A 22,140-nucleotide genomic window follows, 5' to 3' on the forward strand; every position below is an offset into this window, starting at 1 on the left:
CCGGCTCCTGGAAGTGGCTCTATTAAGGAGAGCGGGACGCGCTGCTCAAGAACCCTGGGGAGCCGCAGACTCATGTGACTGGACTGGTCTGAGAGAAAAGCTGACCCTGGACCTGTGACCCCCCGGCCGTGTTGTTGTGGCAGTGAAAAGTCCGGCTTGTCAGTCTTCAAGTAAGTGATTCCCCCCTCCCCCAATCATGGTTCCGTCCAGTCTCACAGTTCTCTGCTCCCCCCTCCTCCTGTCACCCCACTAGTAACCCTGCTCCCCCCTCCTCTTGTCACCCCACTAGTGACCGTGCTCCCCCCTCCTCCTGTCACTCCACTAGTGACCCTGCCCCCCTCCTCCTGTCACCCCACTAGTTACCCTCTTCCCCCCCTCTTCCTGTCACTCCACTAGTGACCCTGCCCCGCTCCTCCTGTCACCCCACTAGTGACCCTGCTCCCCCTCCTTCTGTCACCTCACTAGTGACCCTGCTCCTCCCTCCTCCTGTCAACCCACTAGTGAACCTGCTCCCCACTCCCCCTGTCACCTCACTAGTGACCCTGCTCCCCCTCCTCCTTTCCCCCTAGTTACCCTCTTCCCCCCCTCCTCCTGTCACCCCACTAGTGACCCTGCTCCCCCTCCTCCTGTCCCCTCACTAGTGACCCTGCTCTCCCCTCCTCCTGTCACCCCACTAGTGACCCTGCTCCCCCTCCTCCTGTCACCCCACTAGTGACCCTGCTTCCCCCTCCTCCTGTCACCCCATTAGTGACCCTGCTCCCCCCTCCTTCTGTCCCCCTAGTGACCCTGCTCCCCCTCCTCCTGTCACCTCACTAGTGACCCTGCTCCCCCTCCTCCTGTCACCCCACTAGTGACCCTGCTCCCCCTCCTCCTTTCCCCCTAGTTACCCTCTCCCCCCCCTCCTCCTGTCACCCCACTAGTGACCCTGCTCCCCCTCCTCCTGTCACCCCACTAGTGACCCTGCTTCCCCCTCCTCCTGTCACCCCATTAGTGACCCTGCTCCCCCCTCCTTCTGTTCCCCCTAGTGACCCTGCTCCCCCTCCTCCTGTCACCTCACTAGTGACCCTGCTCCCCCTCCTCCTGTCACCCCACTAGTGACCCTGCTCCACCCTCCTCCTGTCACCCCACTAGTGACCCTGCTCCCCCTCCTCCTGTCACCCCACTAGTGACCCTGCTCTCCCCTCCTCCTGTCACCCCACTAGTGACCCTGCTCCCCCTCCTCCTGTCACCCCACTAGTGACCCTGCTTCCCCCTCCTCCTGTCACCCCATTAGTGACCCTGCTCCCCCCTCCTTCTGTCCCCCTAGTGACCCTGCTCCCCCTCCTCCTGTCACCTCACTAGTGACCCTGCTCCCCCTCCTCCTGTCACCCCACTAGTGACCCTGCTCCCCCTCCTCCTTTCCCCCTAGTTACCCTCTCCCCCCCCTCCTCCTGTCACCCCACTAGTGACCCTGCTCCCCCTCCTCCTGTCACCCCACTAGTGACCCTGCTTCCCCCTCCTCCTGTCACCCCATTAGTGACCCTGCTCCCCCCTCCTCCTGTCCCCCTAGTGACCCTGCTCCCCCTCCTCCTGTCACCTCACTAGTGACCCTGCTCCCCCTCCTCCTGTCACCCCACTAGTGACCCTGCTCCCCCTCCTCCTTTCCCCCTAGTTACCCTCTCCCCCCCCTCCTCCTGTCACCCCACTAGTGACCCTGCTCCCCCTCCTCCTGTCACCCCACTAGTGACCCTGCTTCCCCCTCCTCCTGTCACCCCATTAGTGACCCTGCTCCCCCCTCCTTCTGTCCCCCTAGTGACCCTGCTTCCCCCTCCTCCTGTCACCTCACTAGTGACCCTGCTCCCCCTCCTCCTGTCACCTCACTAGTGACCCTGCTCCCCCTCCTCCTGTCACCTCACTAGTGACCCTGCTCCCCCTCCTCCTGTCACCCCACTAGTGACCCTGCTTCCCCCTCCTCCTGTCACCCCATTAGTGACCCTGCTCCCCCCTCCTTCTGTCCCCCTAGTGACCCTGCTCCCCCTCCTCCTGTCACCTCACTAGTGACCCTGCTCCCCCTCCTCCTGTCACCCCACTAGTGACCCTGCTCCACCCTCCTCCTGTCACCCCACTAGTGACCCTGCTCCCCCTCCTCCTGTCACCCCACTAGTGACCCTGCTCTCCCCTCCTCCTGTCACCCCACTAGTGACCCTGCTCCCCCTCCTCCTGTCACCCCACTAGTGACCCTGCTTCCCCCTCCTCCTGTCACCCCATTAGTGACCCTGCTCCCCCCTCCTTCTGTCCCCCTAGTGACCCTGCTCCCCCTCCTCCTGTCACCTCACTAGTGACCCTGCTCCCCCTCCTCCTGTCACCCCACTAGTGACCCTGCTCCCCCTCCTCCTTTCCCCCTAGTTACCCTCTCCCCCCCCCTCCTCCTGTCACCCCACTAGTGACCCTGCTCCCCCTCCTCCTGTCACCCCACTAGTGACCCTGCTTCCCCCTCCTCCTGTCACCCCATTAGTGACCCTGCTCCCCCCTCCTTCTGTCCCCCTAGTGACCCTGCTCCCCCTCCTCCTGTCACCTCACTAGTGACCCTGCTCCCCCTCCTCCTGTCACCCCACTAGTGACCCTGCTCCCCCTCCTCCTTTCCCCCTAGTTACCCTCTCCCCCCCCTCCTCCTGTCACCCCACTAGTGACCCTGCTCCCCCTCCTCCTGTCACCCCACTAGTGACCCTGCTTCCCCCTCCTCCTGTCACCCCATTAGTGACCCTGCTCCCCCCTCCTTCTGTCCCCCTAGTGACCCTGCTTCCCCCTCCTCCTGTCACCCCACTAGTGACCCTGCTCCCCCTCCTCCTGTCACCTCACTAGTGACCCTGCTCCCCCTCCTTCTGTCCCCCTAGTGACCCTGCTCCCCCTCCTCCTGTCACCTCACTAGTGACCCTGCTCCCCCTCCTTCTGTCCCCCTAGTGACCCTGCTCCCTCTCCTCCTGTCACCTCACTAGTGACCCTGCTCCCCCTCCTCCTGTCACCTCACTAGTGACCCTGCTCCCCCCCACTAGTGACCCTGCTCTCCCCTGCTTCCCCTCCTCCTATCACCCCACTAGTGACCCTGCTCCCCCCTCCTCCTGTCACCCCACTAGTAACCCTGCTCCCCTCCACTAGTGACCCTGTGTGTTCCTGTACGGAGAGGATCCTGGCTGGAGTTTGGTGAGACCTAGCTGTGTGTCTCTCCGTGTGTGTCACCATCACCATGCCCACAGTGTTCCTATGTCTTGACGCAGCTGCATCAGGACGTTCTGTGCAGGGCAAGAAGAAGAAGATGGAAGAGGAGGCAGCGCCGCCAGCATTGAGACACAGGGAGGCACACTAAGGACGTAGGTAACACTACCACATTATCAGGACTAGTGTTATCTGTGTTTTAACATAGGACTTCAGGTGACACTACTACATTTTCTGTACTCAGATAGCCATTACTGTGTTATCTGTGTTGTTACATAGGACTGCAGGTGACACTACTACATTTTCTGTACTCAGATAGCCATTACTGTGTTATCTGTGTTGTTACATAGGACTGCAGGTGACACTACTACATTTTCTGTACTCAGATAGCCATTACTGTGTTATCTGTGTTGTTACATAGGACTGCAGGTGACACTACTACATTTTCTGTACTCAGATAGCCATTACTGTGTTATCTGTGTTGTTACATAGGACTGCAGGTGACACTACTACATTTTCTGTACTCAGATAGCCATTACTGTGTTATCTGTGTTGTTACATAGGACTGCAGGGGACATCTACTATTTTATCTGTACTCAGAGAGTTATCACTGTATAGGGGGGTCCACTGAGACTTTATCGCCCAAGGCCCCACATGAGCTGCGCAATATGTGGGTGTGGCTGTGTGTGGCTTAAGGGTGGGCTGGGACACAGGGGCCCCATAATCTTCTATTGCCCAGGGGCCCCATGAGTTGTCAGTCCGCCCCTGAGCCACATGATCACTTGTTCTTTTCTGTCCGGTGAATGCATAATTTTTGGGGCCTGTACTCCCGTGGCTTAAAATAAATTCTTTCTAGGCTCCAGCAGGGCACATTTTTTAGAGTTTCCCTTTAAGGCTACATGCACACGAACGTAAGGGCTCCGTGCCCGTGCTGCGGACCGCAAATTGCAGTCCGCAATGCATGGACACAGACCGTGGGGCAGCCGCATGCGGATCGCGGACCCATTCACTTGAATGGGGTCCGCGATCTGCATCCGACGGTCCGCACTGCAAAAAAGTAGTGCATGCGCTGTAGTGCTTCCGTAGGGTTCCGATCTGTGCCTCCGTTCCGCATCTCCGTGATTGCGGACCCATTCAAGTGAATGGGTCCGCGATCCATGATGCGGAATGCACATGGCCAGTGCCCGTGTATTGCGTACCTGCTGTATGCGGGCCGCAATACGGTCACGGGGAGCACATGGTCGTGTGCATGTAGCCTAAGGGTACTTTCACACTTGCGGCAGGACGGATCCGACATGCTGTTCACCATGTCGGATCCGTCCTGCGGCTATTTCGTCAATGGGGACGGAGCGGCGGTCCGGCGGCACGGCGAAATAGCCGCAGGACGGATCCGACATGGTGAACAGCATGTCGGATCCGTCCTGCCGCAAGTGTGAAAGTACCCTAAGATGCAAATATGACCTGAAGGTTTTTCAGGTTCGCCTTCCATTAAAGTGAATGGGGCCCGCCGCGAACGCGCGCTTCGCGAACATTTGATCGCGATTGTGCATTCGCGAAAACGACCCGGACGATGTTCGTCCATCACTAGTGGCCACCACCACCACCTGGCCATTATTTGTATATGTGTGTTGTAAGTAAATGTATATACAGTATGTGTAAGGACATACGAATGTGTGTAATGAGTGTGTGTATGTCTTTATATGATGTGCATGTATGCAGATGTGTGTGGGTATGCTTGCATAGGGAATGTGCATATGTGAGCAAGTATGCATGTAGTAAGTGTGCATGTGCGGGATTGCATGTCTGATATGAGAACCTGTATGTAGTACTAGGAGGTCCTGGGTTTTGTCCAAATTTTCTACTATAAAAAGGTATGCTTCCCCCCCCCCCCCCCAGAAACAGCGCCACTCTTGTCCATGGGTTGTGTCTGGTATTGCAGCTAGTCTCCACTCCATCAAAGTGGCTGAACTGCAATATTCCAAAATCCGGTGACAGGTGTGGCATTGTTTTAAGGTTTTCTAACCCTGTACGACCCCCTTTAAAAGGGTTTTTCAAGACTTTAATACTGATGACCTATCCTCAGGATAGGTCATCAGTATCTGATCAGTGGGGGTCCGACACCTGGGACCCTCACCGATCATCCTGTAACTGCCGCAGCCTTCTCGCAGCTTACCAAGCATAGCGCTGTACATTGTATAGTGGCCGTGCTTGTCATCATTCACTTGAATGGGGCTGAGCTGCTCCTAGGCCACGTGACTGATGAAGGTGATGTCGCTCGGCATAGGAAAAGCCGGAGAAGGCCCTGGCCCTACTGCAAGCACGGCTGTCTTCTGGAACAGCTGATCGGCAGGGTCCCGGGTGTCGGACCTCCACTGATCACATAGTGATGACCTATCCAGAAGATTGGTCATCAGTATTAAAGTCTCGGAAAACCCTTGTAAGGCTTGTGCTCCACAGCAACACAACAGCGCCCGTCATTCATGGTAAGGGCTCATGCACACGACCGTATGAATTTTGTGGTCCGCAAAACACGGATCCGCAAAAAATATATCGCATCCATTTTATTTCCAGATCCATTTAAACAATGCCTGTCCTTGTCTGCAAATCGGACAAGAATAGGACATGTTCTATCTTTTTTGCAGAACAGCCATGCGGACATACAGAAATCGAATGCACACGGAGTCATTTCCGTTTTTTTTGCGGACCCATCGAAGTGAATGGTTCTGCATACGGGCTGCAAAAAAAAAAGAAAAAGAACGGACACGGAAAGAAAATACGTTTGTGGGCATAAGCCATAAAACAGCGACTACAACGTAATTTGATGTAACTTTGTGAAAAATTCTGATTATGTTGGACGCGCAACTCTCTTTCCCTATAGAATCCATTGCTTCCTGGTTTTAGGAAGCACGGCAGACACTTGGTGCCATTGTCTACGTCATCTAGACCCCTGTGCACACATGTGAAGTAGCTCCTCAGTGTTTTCCTCTTGTCAGCACTTCCAGACGCGAGGATATTGCCATCATAAATCTATCATGGCAGACAGCGAATCCGATAATATTAGATCCAGATTACATGTGGTGTCTCGCCGCTGAGCAATGGAAATTCCAAAGGAAACAATAAAACTGCTCAACTCATCAAAATCCAACCTGATCAAGTGATAACGCTCGGCTCAGAACCGCACTATTGTGCTCCAGACCCACAGCAGCCTGTGGACCTCAATTAAGAATTAACCTCTGCAATGCCAGAATGTGCTGCACTATCATTGGTGGGTGTCCGAGTGGTCAGCTACTCGAGACCCCCTTATTTGTGTCATTGCAGTGTTCTCTATTAGGAGACCTGGCAGCGAATGTTCAGTTTTTCTACATCGCCACCTCAGGGGAAACGAAGCATTACACGGTTCTCATAAAAGGGGTTATCTGACCATTTGCATCTGATTGGTGGGGGTCCGACACCCAGGACTACAGCCGATCAGCTGTTTGATAAGGCCCGGCGCTTTTTGAGTGTTGCACGCCTGTTGATCATAGACCGGCCTACATTGCTGGTGTATGATAAATATTCCCCAAAGTGTCCAACCCCTTTAAAACAGCCTCCTATTGTCTAGTAGATTGCATGTAAGAGGCTGAGCTAATTAAAGGGGGTCTCACAAGCCATCCTTAAAGAGGTCATTAATACTGATTAATATTGATGACTTATCCTCAGGATAGTGTAAAAAAAGTTGAAGAGCAGCACCTGGACCAAACCAGAATGCACCAGCCCAACCACGGCCGCAGATCCTCAGCGGTCCACCGATCAGCAATCAAAACACGGTTATGGCAGCATCTCCGGTTCCATCTTTATTACCAAAAAAGAAAGTGTGCACAACAGCAGCAACGTTTCGGCTACATAGTAGCCTTTCTCAAGCAAATAACAAGTGATTCTAACCATCCATATATAGTGAATATGGTCCCTCCCCCAATGGTATGAGACCAATCCAATGGGTGTCACCACCCCCAACAAAACACCTAGATATAATCAAGGTAACCAATCCCTTACATAGCCTCCCATAGTGATAATCATACACATTAAAAAAAACACCTGTGTATACCTTCAGAAGAGGCGATGGCTGATCATGGTGTCCACATGGAGAAGGCCGGGCTGCACGCTGACGTTATTCGCTCCCCACTGCGCTTGTCCGACAGCTCATCACTTGTGCGCGCCGTTCCACAGCTGCGCACCGCTCACGTCACACTGCACACTAGCACAGCGATCATGTCAACATCCAACTCCCGCCCCTCTGCCGCAGTACCAGCGTCTCTCCAGCATCCTCCTCACCATGGAAACCAGCTTCAGTGGGAGGGATGGATACAGCGGCGCTTGCTTAGTGTATGGGCTTACTTAGTGTATGGGCACAATCTCATAGCTAAATTCAGCCATGGGACAGTCCTCCATACATCGGAGCATATATGATGTATTAAAAACTATCAAATACATAAATATATATATACACTCACCTAAAGAATTATTAGGAACACCATACTAATACGGTGTTGGACCCCCTTTTGCCTTCAGAACTGCCTTAATTCTACGTGGCATTGATTCAACAAGGTGCTGATAGCATTCTTTAGAAATGTTGGCCCATATTGATAGGATAGCATCTTGCAGTTGATGGAGATTTAAGGGATGCACATCCAGGGCACGAAGCTCCCGTTCCACCACATCCCAAAGATGCTCTGTTGGGTTGAGATCTGGTGACTGTGGAGGCCATTTTAGTACAGTGAACTCATTGTCATGTTCAAGAAACCAATTTGAAATTATTCGAGCTTTGTGACATGGTGCATTATCCTGCTGGAAGTAGCCATCAGAGGATGGATACATGTTCTCATTCTGTTTACGCCAAATTCGGACTCTACCATTTGAATGTCTCAACAGAAATCGAGACTCATCAGACCAGGCAACATTTTTCCAGTCTTCAACAGTCCAATTTTGGTGAGCTCGTGCAAATTGTAGCCTCTTTTTCCTATTTTTAGTGGAGATGAGTGGTACCCGGTGGGGTCTTCTGCTGTTGTAGCCCATCCGCCTCAAGGTTGTGCGTGTTGTGGCTTCACAAATGCTTTGCTGCATACCTCGGTTGTAACGAGTGGTTATTTCAGTCAACGTTGCTCTTCTATCAGCTTGAATCAGTCGGCCCATTCTCCTCTGACCTCTAGCATCCACAAGGCATTTTTGCCCACAGGACTGCCGCATACTGGATGTTTTTCCCTTTTCACACCATTCTTTGTAAACCCTAGAAATGGTTGTGTGTGAAAATCCCAGTAACTGAGCAGATTGTGAAATACTCAGACCGGCCCGTCTGGCACCAACAACCATGCCACGCTCAAAATTGCTTAAATCACCTTTCTTTCCCATTCTGAAATTCAGTTTGGAGTTCAGGAGATTGTCTTGACCAGGACCACCCCCCTAAATGCATTGAAGCAACTGCCATGTGATTGATTGACTAGATAATTGCATTCATGAGAAATAGAACAGGTGTTCCTAATAATTCTTTAGGTGAGTGTATATCTATCATCTTCCTACCGCCTATATACTAATCAGCGGAGTCCAGATATCTCCATGGGCAACCAAATGTCAGCCACCATTTATAAAAAGTGATATAAAAAAAGTGACATATTAAAAACAGAATAAAATCAAGTTATATACAATACTGAATTGGACATCTAAAACATTAATCTATTTCATTCAATACCACTCACATTGAATTCAATATTGAGGCCAAAGGGTTGTAATGACCTCAAAGTAAAGCTCCATTTTAACTCCTTTTTCCTAAGGATACATCCTCTGTCCCCTCCTCTTCTCAAGAACCCCCACCGAGTCAATCACTCGGAATCTCAGTTGGTTGGTCAATCACACAGGGGGTAACACTCCACAAAGTGTTTCGCCACCGGCTTATCCATCATTTTCTTATGGATTGTACTCTTATGTTTGTTGATCCTTTCCCTAATTTCCATGGTTGTCTCACCAATATAGATTAAACTACATGGACACTGTATTATATATACCACGTCCCTGGATCTACATGTATAGTAATCTCTAATGGCATATTTCTTCCCACTGTATGGATGGACAAAAGTGTCTCCTTTTAGCATATTACCGCAATTACAAGATCCAAGGCAAGGAAAGTTACCCCATTTCCTCGGTGCTAAATATCTCTGTCTCTCATTGACTATACCTCCTGTGTCAGTCTTCACCAACTTGTCTCTCAAATTTGGATTTCTCTTATAGGACATCAGTGGTGGATTACTAAACTCCTGTATTGTAGGAAGGCCCTTGTGTAGAATATGCCATTCTTTTCTCAATATACGGGCTATATCCCCACTATGGTTACCAAAGGTGGATACAAAAGGGATCCGATCCATATTTTTAATAGTCAGTGTACTGTGTAGCGTGGTCTCTCTGTCAACCAACTAGATCCTATCACTCACTCTCTGTAGCAATCTCCGTGGATATCCTCTTCGAGCGAATTTGTGGCACATCTCATCTACCCTATCCTAGAATCTATCGCCATCTGAAACCACTCTCCTCACCTGTAACAATTGGCTCCAGGGGAGTGAGTTCAGCATGCGTCGTGGATGATTGCTGTCATGTCTCAACAAATTGTTTCTATCAGTAGGCTTTTGATATAGGTCCGTCTTAATCTTCCCTTCCTCCACGTATAACCTGACGTCCAGGAACTGCAACTCATCCTGTGACACAGATATAGTGAATTGAAGAACCGGCATTCCCCGATTCAGATGTAGGTGAAAATCCTCCAGATCATCTCTGGTGCCCCTCCAAATCATAAAAATGTTGTCGATGTAGCGCCACCGGCACAGAGCTCCCTCCATAAAGGCGGATGCATACACCAGCCTGCTCTCAACGTCCGCCATGAAGATGTTAGCGTAGGTGGGGGCCACGTTGGACCCCATGGCCACACCCCACTCTTGCTGGTAAAAGGTGTCCCCAAAGAGAAAGTAATTCCTCCTCAGGACCACCTCTAGTAGCTGTAGAACAAACCGGCGTGCATCTGGAGAGAGCCCCGTGCCGGCGAGTGCCACATCAACGACATTTAAACCATAACTATGCTCAATAGATGTATATAGCGATGTTACATCAAATCTTACCAACCAAAATTGTGCAGTTAAATCAATCTCCCTTAGCTTAGTCAAGAAGTGACCAATGTCCCTAATATAGGAGGGAGCATTGATCGCATGGACCACATGCAATCTATCAAGAAACATAGCTACAGTGCTAAATATCGATCCCCGGCCAGACACAATCAGTCTGCCAGGTGGATCCTCAAGAGTCTTATGAATCTTGGGGAGGATATACAGCATTAGGGTAATAGGATGTTGCACTATCAAATATATCCTTGTCGATGAGTCCCTTATTCAGGGCATCCTCGACAATGCTCTCAAGCGTCTTAGTGATATCCCACTTGGGATCACCTCCCAATACACTGTATACCTCCCTATCATCCAGCTGCTTACATATCTCACCAATATACTTGCTTGTGTCCATGACGACCACAGCTCCCCCCTTGTCGGTGGGCTTAATAGTGATCCCCTTATTCTGTTCTAATGTCTTCCTTGCCTCACTTGTTTGCCGCATCAGGTTATGCCTAAAAGTCACCCCTTCATGTTCTCTCAGATCCTCAATCTGCTTGGTCACTACTGTATCTCAACATATAATTCAATTATATGATTATTCTGTGGAGGCACAAAATTACTTTTTTTCTTAAGTGCTAAATCCTTTAATGTTAATTCACCCATATCTTTATTAGTATTCTTAGTGTCAACCACCGTGGAGAAAAAACGTTTTAATCTCAGTCTCCTGAAAAAACCTTGTAAATATAGCTCAACATCAAACTAATTTGTGTCCACCACAGGGCAGAAGGACAGTCCACGTCCCAATACCCTAATCTGATCGACAGTTAGTTCCGTAGAGGAGATGTTGACAACCAGGCACTCTATCTCTTCTGATTGCATCTGGTCGATTTCCCCTGGGCCTCTTTGTTGTACCCTGGAAATATCGGTGGAGATAGATTTCTTCTGGGGCCTATGGTGCTTCCTTCCGCCCAGTCGACATTTCCTTCTGTTGCGCGTCCCGGTTGTCCTAAAAAAAAAACTATTTGACTCATATGTGGATTCCGAGTCACAGGTGGTGAACCCAAATCGCCCCTGATCAAACTTCTTTTTCTTCGGTCATTTCTGACTCTGTTATTTATGCCAATTATATACACAGCCAGATTGGTAATCCTCCAAATCCCTGTGCCACTTATCTCGTTTGGTTTTCTCAACCTCAGCCTTATGCCTTTGTATATGTTGGGCCGTTTTCTCCTTGTGTATTGAGAAATCCTCTGCCCCCAGTAGACCTTGTATCTGGGAATCCAGTGCTGTTAGTGTTGTCTTAATGGCATCAGCCTCTTTATGGAGATATTTAATATTCAATAGCATCAATTCAAATGAGTATTTGTTATTCACCAACTAAATTTTTTTGCAAAAGTCCTCATTATTAGGGAACAAGTTGGGGCGCAAATGGGACCTCAGACCCCTAGGAATTCTTTGTGCCTTATAATATTCCCTCAGGGTATTGAGATGCAATTCAATCGTTATAAGTCTTTTTGAGTCTTGCTAATATATCTTTCTCAATAGGTCAATTGATGGTGTCATGAGGAAAGAGATGTCACTCTTATCCTCATTAATTAACCTATGAATGTCCTCTTCAGTATATAGGTACACATTCAAATTGGCAGTCTCTCTGGTCTTACCCGGTCTCGGGGGTATCTCCAACCTGTTTTCTGGGGTCTCTCCTGATGCACGTTCCTTGGATCCAAATAGTGTAAAAAAGTTGAAGAGCAGCACCCATGGACCTCACTGACCAAACCAGAATGCACCAGCCCAACCACGGCCGCAGATCCTCAGCGGTCCACCGATCAGCAATCAAAACACGGTCGCGGCAGCATCTCCGGTTCCATCTTTATTACTTATACCAAAAAGAACGTGTACACAAGAGCAGCAACGTTTCGGCTACATAGTAGCCTTTCTCAAGCAAATAACAAGTGATTCTAACCATCAATATATAGTGAATATGGTCCCTTCCCCAATGGTATGAGTTGGAATGCGATCATGTGATGTTGACATGATCGCTGTGCTAGTGTGCCGTGTGACGTGAGCGGTGCGCGGCTGTGGAACGGCGCGCACAAGTGATGAGCTGTCGGACAAGCGCAGTGGGGAGCAAAGAACGCCAGCGTGCAGCCCGGCCTTCTCCATGTGGACACCATGATCAGCCATCGCCTCTTCTGAAGGTATACACAGGTGTTTTTTTATGTGTATGATTATCACTATGGGAGGCTATGTAAGGGATTGGTTACCTTGATTATATTTAGGTGTTTTGTTGGGGGTGGTGACACCCATTGGATTGGTCTCATACCATTGGGGGAGGGACCATATTTACTATATATGGATGGTTAGAATCACTTGTTATTTGCTTGAGAAAGGCTACTATGTAGCCGAAACGTTGCTGCTGTTGTGCACACGTTCTTTTTGGTATAAGTAATAAAGATGGAACCGGAGATGCTGTCGTGACTGTGTTTTGATTGCCTATCCTCAGGATAGGTCATCGATCAGCTGTTAGAAGAGGCCGGCGTGACGTCACCATACATCGGTCACATGACCTACTTGCAGCTCAGCCGCATGCAAGTAGGGACTGTATGGTCAACCATCTTTCCAGAGATGCATTCCTCACAGTCAGAAGTTGCACCAGAACCGGGTATCAGTTGCACCTGGATCCTGGGCCTCTTTGTCAGCTACAAAGAATCTTGTGTTATTAAAGGGTTATTCCCATCTGGGCATTTATGGCATATCCTCCTTGTGCCACCAGGAATGGAGAGGTGGCTGCGCATGCGCTGCCGTCTTCATTCACATCGAGGGGAGCGCCAGAATTATTCGGTCGGCCATTTTCAGAACTCCCATAGAAGTGAATGGAGAGAGCTGCGCATGCATGGCCACCTGTCTATTCCCGGGGACCCTTTCTAGAGATAGGTGTGAATTTCAGAGGTGGGATCGGCAACGATCGGACATTTATGCCATAAGGGATACATTTCCTGGTGGGAATACCCCTTTCTTGGCACGTGCACTGTTGGAGGTTTGCATTGGGTTCCAGTAGATGGAAATTATACCTACGTCCACATTCTCCTCTCATTGCCTTCCTTGTGCATCTGTAACCAGGAAGATCAGGCTGAGCTTTCACGGACCCCAGCCCAAATAGGGGAGTTTTTGAACAGCTCCTATAGTTCTTTTACTGGAATTGCCCTGTAAGACATAAAACCATATTTTAAAGAGTGAAAAACAAACCAACGCTTCGGAAAGCATCCGTCTGAAGGGAAGGAGTGACTCGGTTGTATACAGCTAGCCTTTTCTTGGCAGTGATGTGCCGCAGGGTTTGAGCCAGCGTGCACGGAAATGATCAGATGGAGCAGAAGACACCATTCCACTTCCCTGAAATGCTCACTATTTCCTGGTACTCGACGCACCTCCTGCAAGGATGACACATCCCGTCGAGTAAAAGATGTCACTTCTCATCAGCCGGGAGGGTAGTAAATGTTATTGCCGCTATTGATTGCTTTCAATTTGATCCCATAACCCATTTTGTGGATGAAGTGTTCACAGCAGAGCATTAATCTTGCATGGGGCTGAGCTCGGAGCGGTCACGCCATCATCTCGCTCGCTGACATCACGGGCGGTGTAGCTCCCATTGGCTGGCGGCACTGACAGCACATCCTCAGGGACTTCTCGTCTTCCACTCAGATGCTCTAGGTTCAGTTTACAAACAATCACATGCTGCAGCGCGGCGATGACTTACACATTTACTATAAAGTCCTCTGCTGATATCATCTCTCCTCACCTAACCAGCGCTGAGAACTCTCTCGGTACCGACAGATGTTCTGCTAAAAGCCGCCATTAAATTATCTTTAATTAGTGTTAATGCCTTCACTCAAGCTAATCGCAAATCGATAGTACAGCCATTTAACCTCTTCACTGCCGAAAGGATGAAAGTTTTATCAGCACACTCATAAGGAGAGATAGATAGATAGATAGATAGATAGATAGATAGATAGATAGATAGATAGATAGATAGATAGATAGATAATTAGATATCAGAAATACCACATTATAGCAAAAAGCCACTATATCGATATTCCCCACAAAAAAGTACAATATTCCTGACTGGCCCCTCAAGCCTCTGGCCCCATAGCAAGTTATATGGCTGCGATGGCTATAGATAGATAGATAGATAGATAGATAGATAGATAAGGACTACAAAGCAGCCCTGGCACCCAAACCCAGCAAAACATGAAAAATATGAAAAACAGAGGTGCACAACATGCCAGACACACACAGATCAGACCCCAGACCCCACTATTTACCACTCACGACACACATACACAACACATGCATAAACACAGCACATTACTAACTAGCCTCCCACAGCTCCCCATGTTCCTCGATTGTACCCCCACATCAATAACAATAAAGCCTGCTTCCCATGTTATCACACACAGCTCTCTCCATGCTCCCTTTGTCACACTGTTCCCCATGGTCTCCCCTTCTCACATACTGCTCACCTTGGTCCCCCCCACATCTTTCTCTGCTCCCCATGATTCCCCTAACTCCCTGGTCTCCCCCACACCTTTCTCATGTAGTGCTCCCCCAAGGGGGACTTTCTCATGTAGTGCTCCCCCATGGACACCTCACCTTTCTCAAGTACTATGCCCCATAGTCCCCCTCACCTTTCTTACATACTGCTCCCCATGACCCCCCTTACTTTTCTCATGTACTGCTCCCCATGGTCCTTCTCACCTTTCTCTTGTGCTACTCCCCATGGGCCCCCTCACCTTTCTCACATTCTCATTCTCATACTACTGACCATGGTCCCCCTCACCATTCTCACATACTGCTCCCAATGGTCCCCCACACCTTTCTCACATACTGCTCCCAATGGTCCCCCACACCTTTCTCACATACTGCTCCCAATGGTCCCCCACACCTTTCTCACATACTACTCCCCATGTCCCCCCTCCCCTTTCTCAAGTACTACTCCCCATAGTCCCCCTAACCTTTCTCACATACTGCTCCCCATGGTTCCCCCTCACCTTTCTCATGTACTGCTCCCCATGGTCTCCCTCACCTTTCCCATGTACTGCTCCTCATGGTCCCTCTCACTTTTCTCATCTACTGCTCCCCATGTTTCCCCTCACCTTTTTCATATACTGCTCCTCATAGTCCCCCTCACCTTTCTCACATACTGCTCCCCATGGTCCCCCTCACCTTTCTCACGAACTGCTCCCCATGGTCCCCCTCACCTTTTTCACGAACTGCTCCCCATGGTCCCCCTCACCTTTTTCATGTACTGCTTCCCATGGTCCCGGCCTCACCTTTCCAATGTACTGCCCCCATGGTCCCCCTCACCTTTCTCAAGTACTTCTTCCCATGGTGCCTCTCACCTTTCTCAAATACTGCTTCCCATGGTCCCTCTCACCTTTCTCACGTACTGCTCCTCGTGGTCCCCCTCACCTTTCTTGCATACTGCTCCTCATGGTTCCCACCACCTTTATCATGTACTCCACCCCATGGTCCCCCACACCTTTCTCACATACTGCTTCTCACTGTCTAGACTATGATGTCACCAAAAATCCTGCACCCATCTTAAGTTGTATTTTTGCCCATTTTTTTCTCACGTACTGCTCCCCATGGTCCCCACACCTTTCTCACATACTGCTCCCTATGGTCCCCCTCACCTTTCTCAAGTACTGCTCCCCATGGTCCTCCTCACCTTTCTCACATACTGCTCCCAATGGTCCCCCTCACCTTTCTAATGTACTGCTTCTCTTTGTCGCCAACACCTTTCTCACATACTGCTCCTCATGACTCCCCCCCTTACTTTTCTAATGTACTGCTCCCCATGGTCCCTCTCCCCTTTCTTAAGTACTACTCCCCATAGTCCCCCTAACCTTTGTCACATACTGCTCCCCATGGTCTCCCTCCCCTTTCCCATGTACTGCTCCTCATGGTCCCTCTCACTTTTCTCATCCACTGCTTCCCATGTTTCCCCTCACCTTTTTCATATACTGCTCCTCATAGTCCCCCTCACCTTTCTCACATACTGGTCCTCATGGTTCACCTCACCTTTCTGAAGTACTATGCCCCATAGTTCCCCTCACCTTTCTCACATACTGCTCCCCATGGTCCCCCTCACCTTTTTCACGAACTGCTCCCCATGGTCCCCCTCACCTTTTTCATGTACTGCTTCCCATGGTCCCGGCCTCACCTTTCCAATGTACTGCCCCCATGGTCCCCCTCACCTTTCTCAAGTACTTCTTCCCATGGTGCCTCTCACCTTTCTCAAATACTGCTTCCCATGGTCCCTCTCACCTTTCTCACGTACTGCTCCTCGTGGTCCCCCTCACCTTTCTTGCATACTGCTCCTCATGGTTCCCACCACCTTTATCATGTACTCCACCCCATGGTCCCCCACACCTTTCTCACATACTGCTTCTCACTGTCTAGACTATGATGTCACCAAAAATCCTGCACCCATCTTAAGTTGTATTTTTGCCCATTTTTTTCTCACGTACTGCTCCCCATGGTCCCCACACCTTTCTCACATACTGCTCCCTATGGTCCCCCTCACCTTTCTCAAGTACTGCTCCCCATGGTCCTCCTCACCTTTCTCACATACTGCTCCCAATGGTCCCCCTCACCTTTCTAATGTACTGCTTCTCTTTGTCGCCAACACCTTTCTCACATACTGCTCCTCATGACTCCCCCCCTTACTTTTCTAATGTACTGCTCCCCATGGTCCCTCTCCCCTTTCTTAAGTACTACTCCCCATAGTCCCCCTAACCTTTGTCACATACTGCTCCCCATGGTCTCCCTCCCCTTTCCCATGTACTGCTCCTCATGGTCCCTCTCACTTTTCTCATCCACTGCTTCCCATGTTTCCCCTCACCTTTTTCATATACTGCTCCTCATAGTCCCCCTCACCTTTCTCACATACTGGTCCTCATGGTTCACCTCACCTTTCTGAAGTACTATGCCCCATAGTTCCCCTCACCTTTCTCACATACTGCTCCCCATGGTCCCCCTCACCTTTTTCACGAACTGCTCCCCATGGTCCCCCTCACCTTTTTCATGTACTGCTTCCCATGGTCCCGGCCTCACCTTTCCCATGTACTGCCCCCATGGTCCCCCTCACCTTTCTCAAGTACTTCTTCCCATGGTGCCTCTCACCTTTCTCAAATACTGCTTCCCATAGTCCCTCTCACCTTTCTCATGTACTGCTCCTCATGGTCCCCCTCACCTTTCTCGCATACTGCTCCTCATGGTTCCCACCACCTTTATCGTGTACTCCACCCCATGGTCCCTCACACCTTTCTCACATACTGCTTCTCACTGTCTATGATGTCACCAAAAATTATGCACCCATCTTAAGTTGTATTTTTGCCTATTTTTTTTCTCACGTACTGCTCCCCATGGTTCCCACACCTTTCTCACATACTGCTCCCTATGGCCCCCCTCACCTTTCTCAAGTACTGCTCCCCATGGTCCTCCTCACCTTTCTCACATACTGCTCCCAATGGTCCCCCTCACCTTTCTAATGTACTGCTTCCCTTCATCGCCAACACCTTTCTCACATACTGCTCCCCCTGACCCCCCCTTACTTTTCTAATGTACTGCTCCCCATGGTCCCTCTCACCTTTCTCTTGTACTACTCCCCATGGGCCCCCTCACCTTTCTCACATTCTCATACTACTGACCATGGTCCCCCTCACCATTCTCACATACTGCTCCCAATTGTCCCCCACACCTTTCTCACATACTACTCCCGATGTCCCCCCTCCCCTTTCTCAAGTACTACTCCCCATAGCCCCCCTAACCTTTCTCACATACTGCTCCCCATGGTTCCCCCTTACCTTTCTCATGTACTGCTCCCCATGGTCTCCCTCACCTTTTTCATATACTGCTCCTCATAGTCCCCCTCACCTTTCTCACATACTGGTCCTCATGGTCCACCTCACCTTTCTCAAGTACTATGCCCCATAGTCCCCCTCACCTTTCTCACATACTGCTCCCCATGTTCCCCCTCACCTTTTTCATGTACTGCTTCCCATGGTCCCGGCCTCACCTTTCCCATGTGCCTCACACCTTTCTCAAATACTGCTTCCCATGGTCCCTCTCACCTTTCTCGCATACTACTCCTCATGGTTCCCACCACCTTCATCATGTACTCCACCCCATGGTCCCCCACACCTTTCTCACATACTGCTTCTCACTGTCTATGATGTCACCAGAAATCCTGCACCCATCTTAAGTTGTATTTTTGCCCAAATTTTGGGCAAATGGTGGCAAAACCGAATTTTAAGAGGCAGGTCGGGTAGCCAACTACATGAAGACCCATCAGGAATCTTCCCAGAAGTGCAGCTGAAGAAAACTCCATTTGGTGCTGCTTTGAGTTTTTACAGTGCTTCATTAACTGTCTATTTTATAGCAATCCAACACTGGGAACATTTCTTCCGCCATAAAGTCAGATCATTGAGTGTCTTCCAGGCTCTAAACAGCTGAAACCATCATGTTCGAGAGCAGCAGAACATGTGGGTCTGGAGTCATTGCTTGAGAAACATGGCTCTGGTGGTCACCCCTTTGCTTGACCATCATGAATCAGGGAGCAGCAGAACATCATGACAAGGCATGGTGAAATCACATGAACGGCTTTCCACTAAATGAGTTGTTCATACATGTGACACATTTTCCTAAAAGAGTTTCAACATCACGTTAGTGTCCATGGGTTTAACAGTTTTTGGGGTATTTCACTAGAAACACTGCTTAAACTGAAAAGGGCAATATAATTTTTGGAAAACATTTCTCAATGCTGGAATTTAACAGCTTTTTTTTTTTTTTTGCAGTACACTTATTTTTTAATGGTACCATTTAATTGACCATATCATAAATTGGGAAAAAAATTCTATCACCCATAATTTTTTTATATTTCGTCTACAGAGCTGTGTGAGGGTGTGTCTTTCTGGCGAGCGGTACTTTTCATTGATACTATTTTGGGGTACATGCAGCTTTTTTAACCAGTTTTATTTTATTTTTTTGGGGGGCAGGTGACAAAAAAACTGATTCAGGTATTTAGATATTTTTTTCGGTTACCACGTTCACCATCTGTGGCCACATTAATAGATTTTTCCAAGTTCTAGATACTAATGACCTATTTTCACAATAGGTCGTCGATACCAGCTCAGTGGGGTCCAACACCTTGAATTGTCCAACACCTTCACTCGAATGGGAGCTGAGCTGCAGTACCCTGGCACGGCCACTACACTGTGGACAGAGCTTTCTACTTCCAGCTGTGTCCACTGTGTTTTTTTTTTTGCGCCACTGATCATTGGGGGTGCTGGATGTAGGACTCCCACTGATCTGATATTGATGATCGGGTTTCTTGAACTCAAAAAGTCTATTTAAATGGATTCTTTGGGAGTGGAAACACAAGGCTGTTTTCTTCCAAAATGCGTTATTGCAGCTCACTCCCATTCACTTCTCCAGAGCTGAACTGCGATGCCAGACACTGCCAATGAACAGGTGTGGCGCCATTCCTGCAAATAGCAGCCATGTCTTTGTAATCCAGTACAATCCCAGTAATATTCCAGAAGAAGCAATAACTACAGACCTCCAGCTGTTGTGCATGTGTCTACATAGTGATTGCTATACCGTGGAAACCAGAAGAAGCCAATAACAAATATATACAGTATATAACCCTTTAAACATTCTGCTTCGGTCTGGGTTGCTTTAGTAACATTAATGTTTTCCAGTATGAAGCGAGGTCAAATGGAGGAACTGATAACAGAGAATGTGAGCGCTGATAGAACCGGGGAATAACCTTCTCATGTTATCTGCGTGAAAAACCAATAGTGAGCATGGAAAACAATGACAAAGCAAAATAGCAGTAAAGTAATATATATTATATCATATCACTCAATATCTGCAACTCAATATCCACAGTCCATGGTGAACTCCCTTTACAACAGGGAAAATGGACATTTCTGGTATTGATAGCCGTATAGGTTTCTACTTACAATATTGCAAATAGATTACACAGTGATTTATACATATATACGGTGCATATATATGTTATATATTTACTATACATCATGCAGTCCAGCACCGATCTTAAAGGAAATGTTTATAAAAAAAATGAAAAAATATATATATAATTTTGACCCCATCTCACTCAGCCCCCTCATCAGGCCTATCTATGTCTGCACACTCTCCCCAGTCAACCAAGTCCGCTGCCTTGTGGTAACCTTCGATTCTGCCCTGTCCTTCAAACCGCACATCCAAGCCCTTTCCATCAACTGCCGCCTCCAACTCAGAGTGTGCAAAAATGCTTGTACAGTACGTGCCCTCATCATCTCCCGCCTAGACTACTGTAACATCCTCCTCTGGCCTTCCATCTAGCACTCTCCCACCCCTCCAATCTATCCTCAACTCTGCCGCCCAACTAATCTACCTTTCCCTCCGTTACTCTCCTGTCTCTTGCAATTCAAATCCCGCGCCTGTCTTCATTCAGCGCAGGCGCTCTGAGAGAAGGAGGCTCGCCTCCTCAGCACTCCCTCAGTGCGCCTGCACCGATGACGTCACCGAAAGAGAAGACGTCATCGGCGCAGGCGCACTGAGGGAGTGCTGAGGAGGCGAGCCTCCTTCTCTCAGAGCGCCTGCGCCGAATGAAGACAGGCGCGGGATTTGAATTGCAGACAGGGCCAGTCAGAGGACGAGCACGTTCGCTGGCCCTGTCAATCAACATGAGGAGGGGGCGTCTTTATGGGTAGGACCAAATGGTAAGTCCTGACAGGTCTAGTCACACAGGCACCCCTGCTGCTTCGGGAATCGTTAGAAGCCCTAGGCTGCTCCTTCCCGCTTGTTAAATGTTCCGGATGGTTCCCATCCGGAGGTGTCTCATTTCCAGGAGATCCATGGGAACGTACTGCCCTCCTCCTGTGACATTGCCAGAAGACACGGAGACGACGCATACCTCCCCTTCTGAGCCTTTTTGCCTAAGGTAAGGCGCCTCAAGCCTTAGAGCCACAACTTAGCTTTCTCTTAGACATCATAGTGATCGTGCTATAAGCCAAATTTCTTCAGGCTATGATGCAGGGAAGGGAATACAGGATAAAGCCACCCTTTCATTTGCGGGCTTTGCATTATACAATGGCGGGATTACGGAGTAAAGACACCCCCATACTCTCTTTGATATTGGTGGACAATATACGAAGTCAGTCAGTAATGTTTGCTTTGTGCAGTTATAGGTTACCTGGTTATACCAAGATAAGGAAACTGTGTGTTGGACACCTTATGCTAGCGGGCAGGAACCTTGAGGAAACCGTTATATGTCTTGTCTTTGTACGTCATTTATATGTATGTTCATGCAGCACTTTGTATTGTATTGGGTACCCAGAGCTTGTTCCTTTTATTACAGCATACGCCGAGGATGGCTTCACTTAAAGTAAGCGGGTATGTAACATCCCAGAGTATGTCACTAAAACTCTGTCACCCAGCTTCATGATGTTAAAGTGTAGATGTGTTGTCACCCTGTGTAACCTGACATTGCATTTATATTGTATGCCATTTCTATGACTGTTATATGTAAATTGCTGTAATTATTTATGTACACCAGTAGGTGGCGGCAATATGCAGATAGTCTGTAGGACAGTTTAGTATACCTAGACTGGAATATTCCATTCCAGGCTAGCTTCCCCCTATCTGAGGAGGAGTGGAATGTTCCCACATCCTACTTCAGAGGGAGGACAGAAAGTTATAGGCAGTGTTCCAGCCACCCCCTGTTGGGGTAGGCTGTGTGAATAGGAGCTCCCAGAAAACA

General features: G+C 49.1%; 1 long non-coding RNA gene across 1 annotated transcript; it reads right to left on the minus strand.

The window, feature by feature from the left end:
- Positions 1-11,008: 11,008 nt before the first annotated feature.
- Positions 11,009-13,892, minus strand: LOC120999489. The gene is made up of 3 exons (XR_005778537.1): positions 13,739-13,892; positions 13,389-13,517; positions 11,009-11,319 (listed from the first exon to the last, which is right to left on the minus strand). It is a non-coding gene; the product is annotated as an uncharacterized LOC120999489 (long non-coding RNA).
- Between the last annotated feature and the right edge of the window lie 8,248 nt (positions 13,893-22,140).

Source organism: Bufo bufo, chromosome 4 (genome assembly GCF_905171765.1).
Source record: "Bufo bufo chromosome 4, aBufBuf1.1, whole genome shotgun sequence".
NCBI lineage: Eukaryota > Metazoa > Chordata > Amphibia > Anura > Bufonidae > Bufo > Bufo bufo.